The sequence below is a fragment of the Oncorhynchus nerka genome, linkage group LG2 (genome assembly GCF_034236695.1).
Source record: "Oncorhynchus nerka isolate Pitt River linkage group LG2, Oner_Uvic_2.0, whole genome shotgun sequence".
NCBI lineage: Eukaryota > Metazoa > Chordata > Actinopteri > Salmoniformes > Salmonidae > Oncorhynchus > Oncorhynchus nerka.
Window position 1 is genome coordinate 5,894,049 of NC_088397.1, and position 15,799 is coordinate 5,909,847.

The window sequence follows — 15,799 nt, forward strand, 5'->3', positions numbered from 1 at the left end:
ATGCCTTCCAAGGCCCACCCATGGCTGCACCCCTGCAGAGTCATGTGAAATCTACAGGTTAGGGCCTAATTCATTTCAATTGACTGATGTCCATATATATATATTTTTTTAATTATTTTTTATTTATTACATTTAACCTTTATTTAATTAAAACTAGGCAAGTCATTTAAGAACCAATTATTATTTACAATGACGGCCTACACCGGCCAAACCCGGACGACACTTGGCCAATTGTGCGCCGCCCTATGGGACTCCCAATCACGGCCTGTTGTGATACAGCCTGGAATCTAACCAGGGTGTCTGTAGTGACGCCTCTAGCACTGAGATGCAGTGCCTTAGACTGCTGCACCACTCGGGAGCTCATAAGTTTGATGAAATTCCATCATCTTTCAGTCTAATAGGGATATTTACTTCATTTTGTAGCTCTTCTCCAGCTTCTTGTATGTTTATTGTACATAAATATAAGGCAACAATTTTTCTGAGTTACAGTTCATATAAGTGGCAGCAGGTAGCCTAGTGGTTAGAGCGTTGGGCCAGTAACCGAAAGGTTGCTGGATCGAATCCCTGAGCTGACAAGGTAAAAATATGTCGTTCTGCCCCTGAACAAGGCAGTTAACCCACTGTTACCCGGAAGGCAGTCATTGTAAATAAGAATTGTTCTTAACTGACTTGCCTAGTTAATCATTAGGTGATCGTCCAAGACATTGATCTAACTTTACTAAACAAACACCATTGTGGCGGCTCTTCGCTCGAGGCACTACACCGCTGCAGTCTGCTGCACCGAACTAGTGATTGATGCTTTCCTAGTCTACTCTTTTGCCCTGCGCAACATTTGGGTGACGCAGAAACGAGAGAACATGTTTGGCTGTTTTTATGAAAATCTGGGAATATTTGGCCAAGGAAACATTTCTGGTTGGTCTCAAGGAATGTCACACAGGGAGACTTTTTAAAACAGGATTGAGTAAAGTAGCAGCTAATGCAATTATTATTATGAACCTTTATTTAATTAGTAGTCCACATAGCCAAATATTATAGCATAACATTATAGTTACAAAAACACCTAATTTCTTAGGAGATTTTAGGATGGTTTGCTGAATCGTCCCAAACTCAACAGCACCATGAGGCAGAATGTGTTTTGATTAAAACAAAATACAGGAAGTCTATTTAATTTAACACCATCTGCTCTAATTGGCTCACCAAACAGTAATTCAAGAAGATTTAAATGCATATTTTCAGGAAATTGATTGAGATCAAACGATTGGCATGCAGACGCAGCTTGGTCATTTCACTGGTAAAACGTGAAGATTTATAATTCAATATTGACAGTGATGATGCCATGGCCTATTTTGAAATGAGGTATGCCTAACTTGGTGATTGAGGGTATTAAACATTTTCAACGTTCTTGAGACAATGTGTGGGCAAAGGCAGGCGTTACAAGTTTTTTAAAACATTGCTTCGCTGTGAAGTCTTGAGTTATTCAGGGATGTGTGATGTCAGAATTACAGAATTCAACCTAGCAATAGACTGGTCATAACTTATGGATAAAACCAGCTCTTACCATGACTAACAGTTGTCCTAAACTTCTCCTCCTCTTTAATGTTGACATTCAGCTCCAGTGTTTGACTGCAGTCTTCCAGTTTCACTGATGCCATCTCTGGATCCTGCAGTGCAAACTGGGCTCCACTGTCACAATCAGGACCCAGTGACTGTAGGTTTTCACTCGGTGTGGACGGAGAGAGGCAGCCTGGGTTTGTCCTCACTGTTGATGTTACCGGCCTCAGACTTAATCTGAGTCGGTCTGTAGTAATAAGGAGAACCGGACATAAAAAAGTAAGTCCTGACAGTTTCGGCACTTTATTCTCTAAAAATCTATAATATTAATGATCTAATTTCAATAGATCAGGTAGCTAAGCATTGACAAAACATTACATAATTTCACATTAGACAAATTGCACACTTTAAATTACACAACGTTAGTGCACTTAACCTATAGATTTCCGGAATTAAAATAAATTAACCATTAAAAAAAACCATTTAGTACAAGGTTGCAGTATGTTTCAGGCAGCACTATGTACTATTTTCCTGAATAACCTTGTCTTCACTGTATTATTTCAATCAGAAACCAATTGTATTTCCCGTCCACACCACAGCAACATTTATAGCTAAAGATAAATACAACTGAATGTGTCTGAATATTAGTACACATGTAGACAACTGATACATTCAGCGCCAAGTCAAGTCTGGGACCAAAAGGCTCCTGAACAGCTTCAACTCCCAAGACATCAGACTGCTGAAGAGTTAATCAAATGGCTACCCAGACAACTTGTATTGACCCCGTTAATTACTTATCTGTTTGAACAGGCTATATGGACACTCACATATTCTACACTGACACTCCAACACACACACACACACACACACACACACACACACACATTTACATTACATTTACATTTAAGTCATTTAGCAGACGCTCTTATCCAGAGCGACTTACAAATTGGTGCGTTCACCTTAAGACATCCAGTGGAACAGCCACTTTACAATAGTGCATCTAAATCTTTTAAGGGGGGGGTGAGAAGGATTACTTTATCCTATCCTAGGTATTCCTTAAAGAGGTGGGGTTTCAGGTGTCTCCGGAAGGTGGTGATTGACTCCGCTGTCCTGGCGTCGTGAGGGAGTTTGTTCCACCATTGGGGGGCCAGAGCAGCGAACAGTTTTGACTGGGCTGCGCGGGAACTGTACTTCCTCAGTGGTAGGGAGGCGAGCAGGCCAGAGGTGGATGAACGCAGTGCCCTTGTTTGGGTGTAGGGCCTGATCAGAGCCTGGAGGTACTGAGGTGCCGTTCCCCTCACAGCTCCGTAGGCAAGCACCATGGTCTTGTAGCGGATGCGAGCTTCAACTGGAAGCCAGTGGAGAGAGCGGAGGAGCGGGGTGACGTGAGAGAACTTGGGAAGGTTGAACACCAGACGGGCTGCGGCGTTCTGGATGAGTTGTAGGGGTTTATTGGCACAGGCAGGGAGCCCAGCCAACAGCGAGTTGCAGTAATCCAGACGGGAGATGACAAGTGCCTGGATTAGGACCTGCGTCGTACTCTGCGGATGTTGTAGAGCATGAACCTACAGGAACGGGCCACCGCCTTGATGTTAGTTGAGAACGACAGGGTGTTGTCCAGGATCACGCCAAGGTTCTTAGCGCTCTGGGAGGAGGACACAATGGAGTTGTCAACCGTGATGGCGAGATCATGGAACGGGCAGTCCTTCCCCGGGAGGAAGAGCAGCTCCGTCTTGCCGAGGTTCAGCTTGAGGTGGTGATCCGTCATCCACACTGATATGTCTGCCAGACATGCAGAGATGCGATTCGCCACCTGGTCATCAGAAGGGGGAAAGGAGAAGATTAATTGTGTGTCGTCTGCATAGCAATGATAGGAGAGACCATGTGAGGTTATGACAGAGCCAAGTGACTTGGTGTATAGCGAGAATAGGAGAGGGCCTAGAACAGAGCCCTGGGGGACGCCAGTGGTGAGAGCGCGTGGTGAGGAGACAGATTCTCGCCACACCACCTGGTAGGAGCGACCTGTCAGGTAGGACGCAATCCAAGCGTGGGCCGCGCCGGAGATGCCCAACTCGGAGAGGGTGGAGAGGAGGATCTGATGGTTCACAGTATCGAAGGCAGCCGATAGGTCTAGAAGGATGAGAGCAGAGGAGAGAGAGTTAGCTTTAGCAGTGCGGAGCGCCTCCGTGATACAGAGAAGAGCAGTCTCAGTTGAATGACTAGTCTTGAAACCCGACTGATTTGGATCAAGAAGGTCATTCTGAGAGAGATAGCGGGAGAGCTGGCCAAGGACGGCACGTTCAAGAGTTTTGGAGAGAAAAGAAAGAAGGGTTACTGGTCTGTAGTTGTTGACATCGGAGGGATCGAGTGTAGGTTTTTTCAGAAGGGGTGCAACTCTCGCTCTCTTGAAGACGGAAGGGACGTAGCCAGCGGTCAGGGATGAGTTGATGAGCGAGGTGAGGTAAGGGAGAAGGTCTCCGGAAATGGTCTGGAGAAGAGAGGAGGGGATAGGGTCAAGCGGGCAGGTTGTTGGGCGGCCGGCCGTCACAAGACGCAAGATTTCATCTGGAGAGAGAGGGGACCTTCTTTTCAAAATGGTTGACGAAGTCATCTGCAGAGAGGGAGGAGGGGGGGGATTCAGGAGGGAGGAGAAGGTGGCAAAGAGCTTCCTAGGGTTAGAGGCAGATGCTTGGAATTTAGAGTGGTAGAAAGTGGCTTTAGCAGCAGAGACAGAAGAGGAAAATGTAGAGACGAGGGAGTGAAAGGATGCCAGGTCCGCAGGGAGGCGAGTTTTCCTCCATTTCCGCTCGGCTGCCCGGAGCCCTGTTCTGTGAGCTCGCAATGAGTCGTCGAGCCACGGAGCGGGAGGGGAGGACCGAGCCGGCCTGGAGGATAGGGGACATAGAGAGTCAAAGGATGCAGAAGGGAGGGAGGAGGGTTGAGGAGGCAGAATCAGGAGATAGGTTGGAGAAGGTTTGAGCAGAGGGAAGAGATGATAGGATGGAAGAGGAGAGAGTAGCGGGGGAGAGAGAGCGAAGGTTGGGACGGCGCGATACCATCCGAGTAGGGGCAGTGTTGGATGAGAGCGAGAGGGAAAAGGATACAAGGTAGTGGTCGGAGACTTGGAGGGGAGTTGCAGTGAGGTTAGTGGAAGAACAGCATCTAGTGGAAGAACACACACACAGTAGCGCAACAGTGAAACTCTCCCTCGCTCATGCACCGCACTGCTTGCACTGAAGTCCGTTGACGCAATGACGTGTATACAAAACCAATAACACGTCAAACGACATGATCTTGACGAGATCTCGTACATTCACTCAGACAACCCCAAAGTATCTAGCTAACTTATGTGACTTGTAAAATAGTTTTAGCACATTCTTCACTCACTCGGTTTGACCATTCCATTCCAGAAAAGCAGGGAAAATAGACAAACTAAAATAGACAAACTACAAAAATAGATACAATAGATATAACTATCCCACTCCTTATGTCACAGTCCAATCCAAATCACATTCCTACACAGTCTCAGGGTCTGGGAGTGGGGAACGTCTTCAGTCAGGATTCCCTGCAATGCTTCGGCTGTTAATTTCAAAAACCTTTCAGCCGCACATACAATTACAACAACAACAAACAAGACGTTTCTTAAACGTATTGTCCGTTTGGGCAGTACAATTAATCACCTGCGCAATAAATGCCACAAAATCCACATTCGTTACAAATCAGTGTATCAGTATCCCTCAACTGGTGAAAGACATTCTGAATCTCTACAGGCTGCGGGGCATCCACTGCCATAGCTTCCACAGCTCCCGTCGCTCCTTCAACTACTTCCCGTCCTGTAGGAGACCTGCTGTACAGCCCAGATCCTTGCTACTTCAAAGTCCTTCACCCTAGCAGGGCACTCTGGGAATTCTACCTCAATTGCTACACCGTACATCATCAGATTCTTCAATTACATATTGATTCAATCGGCACACACTTCGCCATACATGACCATGCTTTTACCAAGGTCTTCACAGCACCGGCTTATTCACACCAGCTTCACATGAGTAGCAGTAGCGAGCGTTACGTGTGGGTCAAATCACTGAAAAGTATATTACAACCTATGTTAGACATAATGATGATAAATCATACCAGATGACAAAATAATGATTCCAATTTGACCAGCACTATACTTTCTAGAGGTATAGTTAGGTAGGCGATTAAATGTATTAGGAGAGAAATGGCGATGTAAACGGCTTTATGCGCAAATATTGCTATAATAACCATCATATGGAAGCAAACTTGGGAGTCACGCGATGATACGGTGTGTGGTCCTCCCACTACCGCTCCGAAAACCACGCAGTTTATTACAGATTAAATAACATGATTCAATTCACAGCTTGATGAAAGTGCAAGGTTATCTTGATACTCCGTTCCAATAAATATCGAGGGTCTTAATCTGGTGATCGATGCTCGACTGTCGTTTGGTTTGACAAATAAAAATGTTATCTTGTCCATAATAAGCAAACAAAAACATAATTACTTTCACGAAACGTGTTTGTGCCGTCATGGGACTTGCGTTACTAACGCACAACTTAAAGTGCATTCGGAAAGTATTCAGACCCCTTTACTTTTTCCACACGTTACAGCCTTATTTTTTAAATAGATTAAATACAAAAAAAATACTCACACAGAATACCCCATAATGTCAAAGCGAAAACAGGTTTAGAAAATGTTTGCAAATTTATTAAATATAAAAAACAGAAATACCTTATGTAAGTATTCAGACCCTTTGCTATGAGACTCAAAATTGGGCTCAGGTGCATTCTGTTTCCATTGATCATCCTTGAGCTGTTTCTACAACTTAATTGGAGTCCACTTATGGTAAATTAAATTGATTGGACATGATTTGGAAAGGCTCACACCAGTCTATATAAAGGTTCAACAGTTGACAGTACATGTGTAGTGGCCAATCAGTTCAAAAACATGACACGACCAGAGAACTTTTGAATTCAATGATAGACTTTTAATACACCCTCGTATCAGAAAGCCGGAGAGCTCCGCAGGACCCAAAGGGACCCACAGAACACACCCTTTTTTCCAGAGCCCTGGCCCCAGTATTTATCCACATATGAGCCCATCCCATATGTAAATTACGTTACATTCCAATCTGTGCGCCCTGCTTGTTCAGCTCAATAATGCTCATACCTGCTTTCCGTCAGATTATAAATGATGACAAGACCTTTGCTTTGTTCCTGCACTTAACTAAATGCATTCTTTTGTTTGTGTATTATCTAAGATCAGCAGACTATGTGTCTCCTCAGTTTCTAGCGTGTCCAGCTATACTAAAAATACTATACATTCCTCTTATTTTACAACCCTATGCTTTGGCTCTGTAATTAACTCTATGTGTCCCTCTGCATGTGTGTCTTTACCTCAGAGCAACAGACTATGTGTCTTCTCTGTCATTCCTTCTGCATCTCTACGTCCTAAAAATATGCAAACTATGTCTATTGGTCATCAGTCCTTTGTTATATCCCTCTGGCCTTGGTATGTCCAGCTATCCTGGCAGCTATGTCACCTTTCCTTCATGTAGTCTGTTTTTAGTGTTCAACTATTCCATATATCTTATGCATTTGTCTATGTGTTACATCTGCAACCACACATGTTAGAGCAAAAACCAAGCCATGAGGTTCAAGGAATTTTCCGTAGAGCCCCGAGACAGGATTGTGTCAAGCCACAGATCTGGGGATGGGTACCAAAACATTTCTGCAACGTTGAAGGTCCCCAAGAACACAGTGGCTTCCATCACTCTTAAATATAATTAGTTTTGAAACACCAAGACTCTTCCTAGAGCTGGCCACCCAGCCAAACTGAGCAACTGGGAGAGAAGGGCCTTGGTCAGGGAGGTGACGAAGAAGCTGATGTTCACTCTGACAGAGCTCCAGAGTTCCTCTGGGGAGTTGGAAGAACCTTCAAAAAGGACAACAATCTCTGCAGCACTCCATCAGTCAGGGCTTTATGGTAGAGTGGCCAGACGGAAGCCACTCCTCAGTAAAAGACACATGACAGCCCGCTTGGAGTTTGCCAAAAGGCACCTAAAAGATGAAGACCATGAGAAAGAAGATTCTCTGGTCTGATTAAACCAAGTTTAAACTCTTTGACCTGAATGCCAAGCATCACATCTGGAGGAAACCAGGCACCGCTCATCACCTGGCCAATACCACCCCTATGGTAAAGCATGGTGGTGGCAGGGACTGGGAGGCTAGTCAGGATTGAGGGCAAGATGATCGGAGCAAAGAACATTGAGATCCTTGATATAAAACCGGTTCCAGAGTGCTTGGGACCTCAGACTGGGGTGAAGTTCCACCTTCCAACAGGACAACGACCCTAAGCACATAGCCAAGACAATGCAGGAGTGGCTTCGGGACAAGTATCTGAATGTCCTTGAGGGGCCCAGCCAGAGGCCGGACTTGAACCCAATCGAACATCTCTGGAGAGACCTTAAAATAGCTGTGCAGTGACACTCCCCATCCAACCTGACAAAGAATGGGAGGAACTCCCCAAATACAGGTGTGCCAAGCTTGTAGCGTCATACCCAAAAAGAGGCTGTAATCTCTGCTAAAGGGGCTTTAACATTACATTTGCAAACATTTCGAAAAACCTGTTTTTGCTTTGGAATTATGGGGCATTGTGTAGATTGATGAAAACTACAATTTAATCAATTTCAGAATAAGACTAACATATCAAATTGTGGAAAAAGTCAAGGGGTCTGAAAATTTCTGAATGCACTGTAGATAGAACTTGCTCTTACCATGACTAACAGATGTACCAATCTCCTCCTCCTCTTCTTCATCTTTAATGTTGACATTCAGCTCCAGTGTTTGACTGCAGTCTTCCAGCTTCACTGATGCCATCTTTGGATCCTGCAGTGCAAACTGGGCTCCACTTTCACAATCAGGACCCAGTGACTGTAGGTTTGTCCTCACTGTTTATGTTAACGGCCTCAGACTTAATCTGAGTCGGTCTGTAGTAATAAAGACAAATGGACACAAAAGTAATTTTCTTGACAGTTCTGGCACTTTATTCTGTAATAATATACTTATCGTTTGTTCTCCTCTTTTTTCTTGTTAAATTATCTAATTTCAGTAGATCAGGTAGCTAATCCTTGACAAAACATTCATTCACATTAGATAAAGTACACATTTTAAATTGCACAACAAATGCATAAATGACTCAAAAACCATTTAGTACAAGATTGCAGTATGATCTAGGCAGTACTATGTACAATTTTTATGAATAACCTTGTCTTTCCTGTATTATTTCACTCACAAAAAAACAATTTTATTTCCCGTTCACACCATAGTAAGAATGATCAGTGTCACTGATAATCAATACACTTTGCTTCAAAACTGTAGAGCAACTGAAATGTTCTCTCTCTGATGAGGCACTACCTGCACTGAAGTCCGTTGATGCAGACCTCCTATGGTATCATGGAGGTCCACAAACAAACGTTTAAGGTCCATGTCTGTCTAATTCAGCACTAAAAAAATAAACCAAGAAATCCCTATTAACTTCTACCACACCCTCCCCTTCCCCCAAAAAACCCTCCCACACCCCCCAATAAACTATATCAATGGATCCCTTTCTGTGGTGCAAACATTGGGGTTTATATCATGCTGAGACAATCCACCCCCAGGTTATCCAGATGATCAAAAACCATGCCAACAGTAACATCTGTTATCCCCAACAACTCTGCAGTTGTTATCCCCAACAACTCTGTTATCCCCAACAACGCTGCAGTTTACAAGACAACTTTAAACCTGGTATTTCTGCTTTACACAATCCAGGTTGTTGATAACCTTACCAATGAAAGCTATGAAGTACATTTTATTCAATATTAAAGTATCCTTTGTCACAGCACATTTATGGGCACAAGATTTCTGAACAGACCACGAAACCATGTCAGGACTATTAGAAAGACCAGTTCTAACAGTAGGTCCTCTTACTACAGGACCAACCATGGAAGCTCCATCAGTCTGACAGTAGGTCCTCTTACTACGGGACCAACCATGGAAGCTCCATCAGTCTGACAGTAGGTCCTCTTACTACGGGACCAGCCATGGAAGCTCCATCAGTCTGCACTGTAGTTCCACCAGTCTGTCTTACAGCCTCTACATATGATACATCATGACGGATTCTGTATCTCTGAGCATCTCTCTGCACCTGGCATCCACCAAATGCTGCTCTGTGTCCTCCACACAATTGCAACACTTCACCGTCACATTGCTCCAACATTCACTGTAATCATGTTCCCCACCACACTTGGCACATCTTTTCACTCAACAGCTACATGTCCCATTCTTTGGCATTTAAAAACACTGATGATTCACCGTTGCTGCTCCAGTTTCAACTGTTCTGCTATGGAACCCTGACCTGTTCACCAGACGTGCTACCTGTCCCAGACCTGCTGTTTCCAACTCTCTAGAGACAGCAGGAGTGGTAGAGATACTCTCAATGATCGGCTATGAAAAGCCAACTGACATGAACTCCTGAGGTGCTGACCTGTTGCAACCTTATGGCCATGTTCTGTTATAATCTCCACCCAGCACAGCCAGAAGAAGATTGGCCACCCCTCATAGCCTGGTTCCTCTCAAGGTTTCTTCCTAGGTTCTGGCCTTTCTAGGGAGTTTTTCCTAGCCACTGTGCTTCTACACCTGCATTGCTTGCTGTTTGGGGTTTTATGCTGGGTTTCTATACAGCACTTTGTGACATCAGCTGATGTAAGAAGGGCTTTATAAATACATTTGATTGGTTGATTGATGAGGCTGGGTCAAAAATCACTGACATTGAAACAAAGGAATCCTATTCTGTACTTTTCAAGACAAAACCTTCTAACACCTCAACAGCACTGATAAACTTTCACTTCTTTAACCCTCTTTCCTACTGATCAACCTTTAGGCTTCAACCACTCTGTCTCCCTTCACATGTTCTTTAACAATATCATCCATGGACATAGATATTGGGACCTCAGAGATTATTAGTCCCTTCAATTTAGATGGCTTCTGAGTTTCGTCCCATTATGATTTTCCAAATAAAGAATCTTCCCTTGCTGAAAATGACTAGCACAAGATACTAACAATCGAACATTTTCCATTTTTATTTAACCAGGTAGGCTAGTTGAGAACACATTCTCATTTACATGGATGCGGCCCAGTTTAACTTCACCTCTCTTTTTATGGCCTTGGTTAATCAGATAGGGTGTAAATGAGGCCCTGTGGTCTCCTCAAACACCATCCCAACTTTCCAGTGACACATTATTACTCTAGCTCCCTACCGTGGGCCTCTTTAGAGTTACTACACTACACGCACCACTGCTTCCCGTATCATTATCTCTGTTCTTCCTATGTCTTTCCACTACAGACCATTCACATACTAGGCCCTCATCCTCCCGCTCCATATCATCAGAACTGTCCCCCACATTGATCGCATTCCAGCACAGCTGTTGGTTCTCGAACTCTCTCATTTTCCATTGTTTCAGGGGTGTCAAACTCATTCCATTGAGGGCCAAGTCTCCGCAAGTTTGAATTTGTTCCTTTCAATTAAAACCTAGATAATCAGTTGAGGGGAGTTCCTCACTAATTAGTGACCTTAATTCATTAGTCAAGTACAAGGGTGGGGGCGAAAACCCGCAAACATTTGATCCCCCATGGAATGAGTTTGACACGTGCTCCCATTCATCCGCATTAATCGAAGCCATTCCATGCAGTCTCTCCAAATTGTGAAGGATGACTTCAGTTAGCTTCCCTCTATTTTGACACTCAATCACGTCGCCATTTCACCACCAGAAAACTCCAAGAAAGACAACCGAAACCGTTGAAGGCGCCATTTGACTCGCCTCGTCCGAACCATCCTGATCTCGCGAGCTTACATTAACGAAACAGTGTTTGTAAACTCGCGAGAGGACGGTTCGGACGAGGCTATTTACCAGCTCATAAACAACATTTTACACAAAACCAAGAACATGTAAAAACGAACTCAAATAAGTGGAATCTTTATGAAATTACTTTGACGAAATTATGTACATACACTCAGACAAACCCAAAGTCTAGCTATGTGACTTGTAAAATCGATTAATCGATTTAATCACGTTCTGCACTCACTCGGTTTGACCCCAAAACAACACATACCATTACAACCTTTACCAAACGTGATACTACCTTGACGGATTTGTTACCTAGCATATGATATATTCTTTCGACATTAGAAAGTTTAAACGTGCTATTACTTACCTGCAACAATACATTTGAAACGGACACAACCCCTATCGCCATAAAAGCACAGTTCGGTCGTTTTCTACCCGGAACTTCCTGTTCCCCACTACAACAGTGCCTCAGCGTCATCTTCTTCTCTGGTATACTGACATGTACACAAATATAACGTGTCTGTCGCCACCTACTGTACGGTTAGTAAACTGTAGAAACAAATACATGGAAAAGGGGGGGTAAAACAACGACATCAAACAAAATACCAAAATAGATAAATAAAAACATCCCACTCCTTCAGTCACAGTCCTATTCAAATCACACCCCTACATAGTCTCATGGGCCTCGTAGGGAGGAACATCTTCAGTCAAAGTCCTATTCAAATCACATCCCTACACAGTCTCGTGGGCCTCGAAGGGAGGAATATCTCCAGTCAAAGTCCTATTCAAATCACATCCCTACACAGTCTCATGGGCCTCGAAGGGAAGAACGTCTTCAGTCAGTATTCCCTGCAATCAGGGGTGTAAAGTACTCAAGTACAAGTCTTTTAAGTGCTACATCAGTAGTTTTTGGGGGTATCTGTACTTTACTTTTGATATTTTTTGACAACTTCTACTTTTACTCCACTACATTCCTAAAGAAAATACATGTACTTTCTACTCCATACATTTTCCCTGACACCCAAAGTACTCGTTACATTTTGAATGATTAGCAGGACAGGAAAATTGTTCAATTCACGCATCCCTACTGTATCTGATCTGGCGGCCTCACTAAACACAAATGCTTTGTTTGTAAATTATGGGTGTGATGTTAAATTCAATCTGGAGTGCCAGAGTGCGCTTGGTCGTTCGTAAATTCCGAGCGTTGTCAGATTGTCAGTTCGTATCGCTCTCGGAGCGTTCAGAGCCACACTGGACGCTCTGGCGGAGGAGGAGGGTTGATTCAAGCGTTCTGACCTCACAACGGCAGTCAAGCATCCAAGCTAACTGGTTAGCATTGGCTATCTTGCTAGCTACTTCCAGTACAAATCAGAGAACCCTGACCATTTTACTCGCCTTAACAGAGCTGGTTATGCTGTGTTCATGTTATCCAGAACATTGGTGCCTTTAAATGTGCTACAGGCAACAATTTAATTACGCTTTTTTTGCCGACGTTTACTGACTGTTTTAATGTGGGTAATACAGAGATAATACTAATACCGAGAGAACCACTGCTTTACCTAGGTGTTTTAATGTGGGTAATACAGAGATGATACTAATACCGAGATAACCACTGCTCTACCTAGGTGTTTTAATGTGGGTAATACAGAGATAATACTAATACCGAGATAACCACTGCTCTACCTAGGTGTTTTAATGTGGATAATACTAATACAGAGATAACCATTGTACATGCATTTTCCATTATGCCATTGTGTTTATCACTTCAGTTACTTAAATGTGTAGTTTGAAGCATATACAGGGCATTATACTTTACAGCCTTTTTCGAAAATTGATTAAATGCATTTTTTTTACCCCTCATCAATATACACACAATAACCCATAATGACAAAGCACATTTTTAAGCAAATGTATTAAAATGAATACCTTATTTGCATAAGTATTCAGACCCTTTGCCCTGAGAAAATTGATGCCAAATCATCCTGTTTCCATTGATCATTCTTGAGATGTTTCTACAACTTGACTGGATTTACCACCTGTGGTAAATTCAAATGATTGGACATGATTGGAAAAGGAACACACCTGTCTATATAAAGTCCCACAGTTGACAGTGCATGTCAGAGCAAAAACCAGGCAATGAGGTCAAAGAAATTGTCCGTCGAGGTCCGAGACAGGTTTGTGGCGAGGCACAGATCTGGGGAAGAATACCAAAACATTTCTCAAATCTCTGTTGGCTGGGCTCCCCGCTTGTGCTGTCAAACTCCTGCCCCACGTTGGACGCAAACCTTTTAAGGGCCCCCGGGTGGCGCAGCTGTCTAAGAAACTGCATCTCAGTGCAAGAGATATCACTACAGTCCCTGGTTCGAATTCAGGCTGAATCACATCAGGCCGTGATTGTGAGTTCCATAGGGAAGTGCACTATTGGCCCAGCATCGTCCGGGTTTAGCTGTCATCGTAAATAAGAATTTGTTCTTAACTGACTTGACTAGTTAAATAATGATTCAATTTAAAACATTAAAGTGGGATGCATGCCAGCAAAGCCACTACACAACACAATACTAAACAATACATTAATTGCACAATAACGGTGCCCACAAACTGTTAGGGCCTACATAAAGCTGACCCAACAGCATAGTCCCAAAAACTTACCACTGCTACACCTGGCTATCAGCGGAGCCTTGTCTTGCAACAAAACAGTTCATTAGGCCTCATTTACTGCCTTTCAAAAAAAAACATGGCTGACTTGCTTAAACAAATGTGGTTTCTACTGACAATTGAGATGGACAAACTATGGCATAAGGGGACGAAAAGCAGGTTAAATAAGAGGCCATCTGTAATTTCGATTAAGACATTAATGGAAGTAGTCAATATAACTATTTGTTCAGCCCTTCTGAAATGCAAAGCGACAGAATTCAGAACATAGACCGTTCTTACAGTGTTCTCCCTGTACACCAAGTCAGAACCGTAGGATAAATAAAGGAGCATATAAGCAGACAATGAAAACTCTTACAATATTCAATGATTACATTTCTCAAAACAGGTTATAGGCTTCATGTCAACCACCAAGTCAGAACAGTAGGCAAAATTAAGAGGTGAAACAAGACCAAAATATTAGAGTGAGACACATGGGCTACTAACATCTTACTACACAACATACACTTAGTATTACTTTCTTAGCTACAGTATACACATCTCCCTGGCATATTACATCATTTATGCAGCAGCATACAAGACATTTTTGGGCTCACCTTGTTGTGCTGTGCTCACTTGAACAGGAAGGTGGCGCTGCAGTCCTTCGTGAGCATATTTTGTCATCAAACTCTGGGATTCTCTGGATTTATGGTGCTTTCAAGACAACTGGGAACTCAGGGAAAAAAGAAGACATCAGTGATCTTTAGGTTGTAGCTGAAGAAAGAGGTCCGAGTTCCCAACTTACAATTCTGAGTTGGATGAAAGTTCAAAACATATTTTCTCAGTCGTAGCTTGTTTTTCCCTGAGTTCCCAGTTGTCTTGAACTCACTCAAGTCAGATTTTGCAGTACCGAGTTAAGTTGTTTTGAGCGCGGCACAAATCAAGCTTCATTGACAGCATGGCCAATGTTGAATGTTTGCAATTTTAAACTAGGAAAAGAGCCCCTTAATCTTAGACTTGAGACCACACAGCCACTCCAATGAATAGCAGGCTAATGATTGCTTTGCAATGCTTCTTGCAGTTAGCCACTGATTCCTTCCAAACCACTCATTGTTGAATTTGCAATTTGTTGTGTTATGTTTATGTCCAACGGCAGATGAGCACCGATATGTTTTATCTATAATTTCTCATTATTTCTCTTCATATGACAAAGATTACAAAGATTTAAAAGGATTTGCCAGTAGATTGTCAACTTGATTCATGATGATGACTGCTAGCTCAGATTTTGAAAGTATGACATTGACATGATAAGTCCAATCAAAGCATCTGTAGATATAACATTATTTTATCTGTGGACAATGACCTTGAGCCTTCTTGGATGGGCACTTCTAATGTAACTCTATGGCAGCACCCAAGGGGCTTGAATTTTCAAGTTCTACTCTTAGACTTGGCAGTGACGTATTGTCCCCATGAATGACAGAACACTGAGCCAATCACGGCACAACGGTCCGTATTTTCTGCTGGCTTGCCCCACCTTCACAGAAGGCAATGAGCTAGGCTGAAAGACCTGCATTTTGGAGCTGCCTTACTCAAGAAAACAAAAAAAGAGACCATGTTTGTATGCAGCTTTATTAATAACTCAATTATAAAAGTTTTTTTTACATTGTTTACAAACATAATCTTTTTCACACTTTTTTATTGCTAAAACTGTGG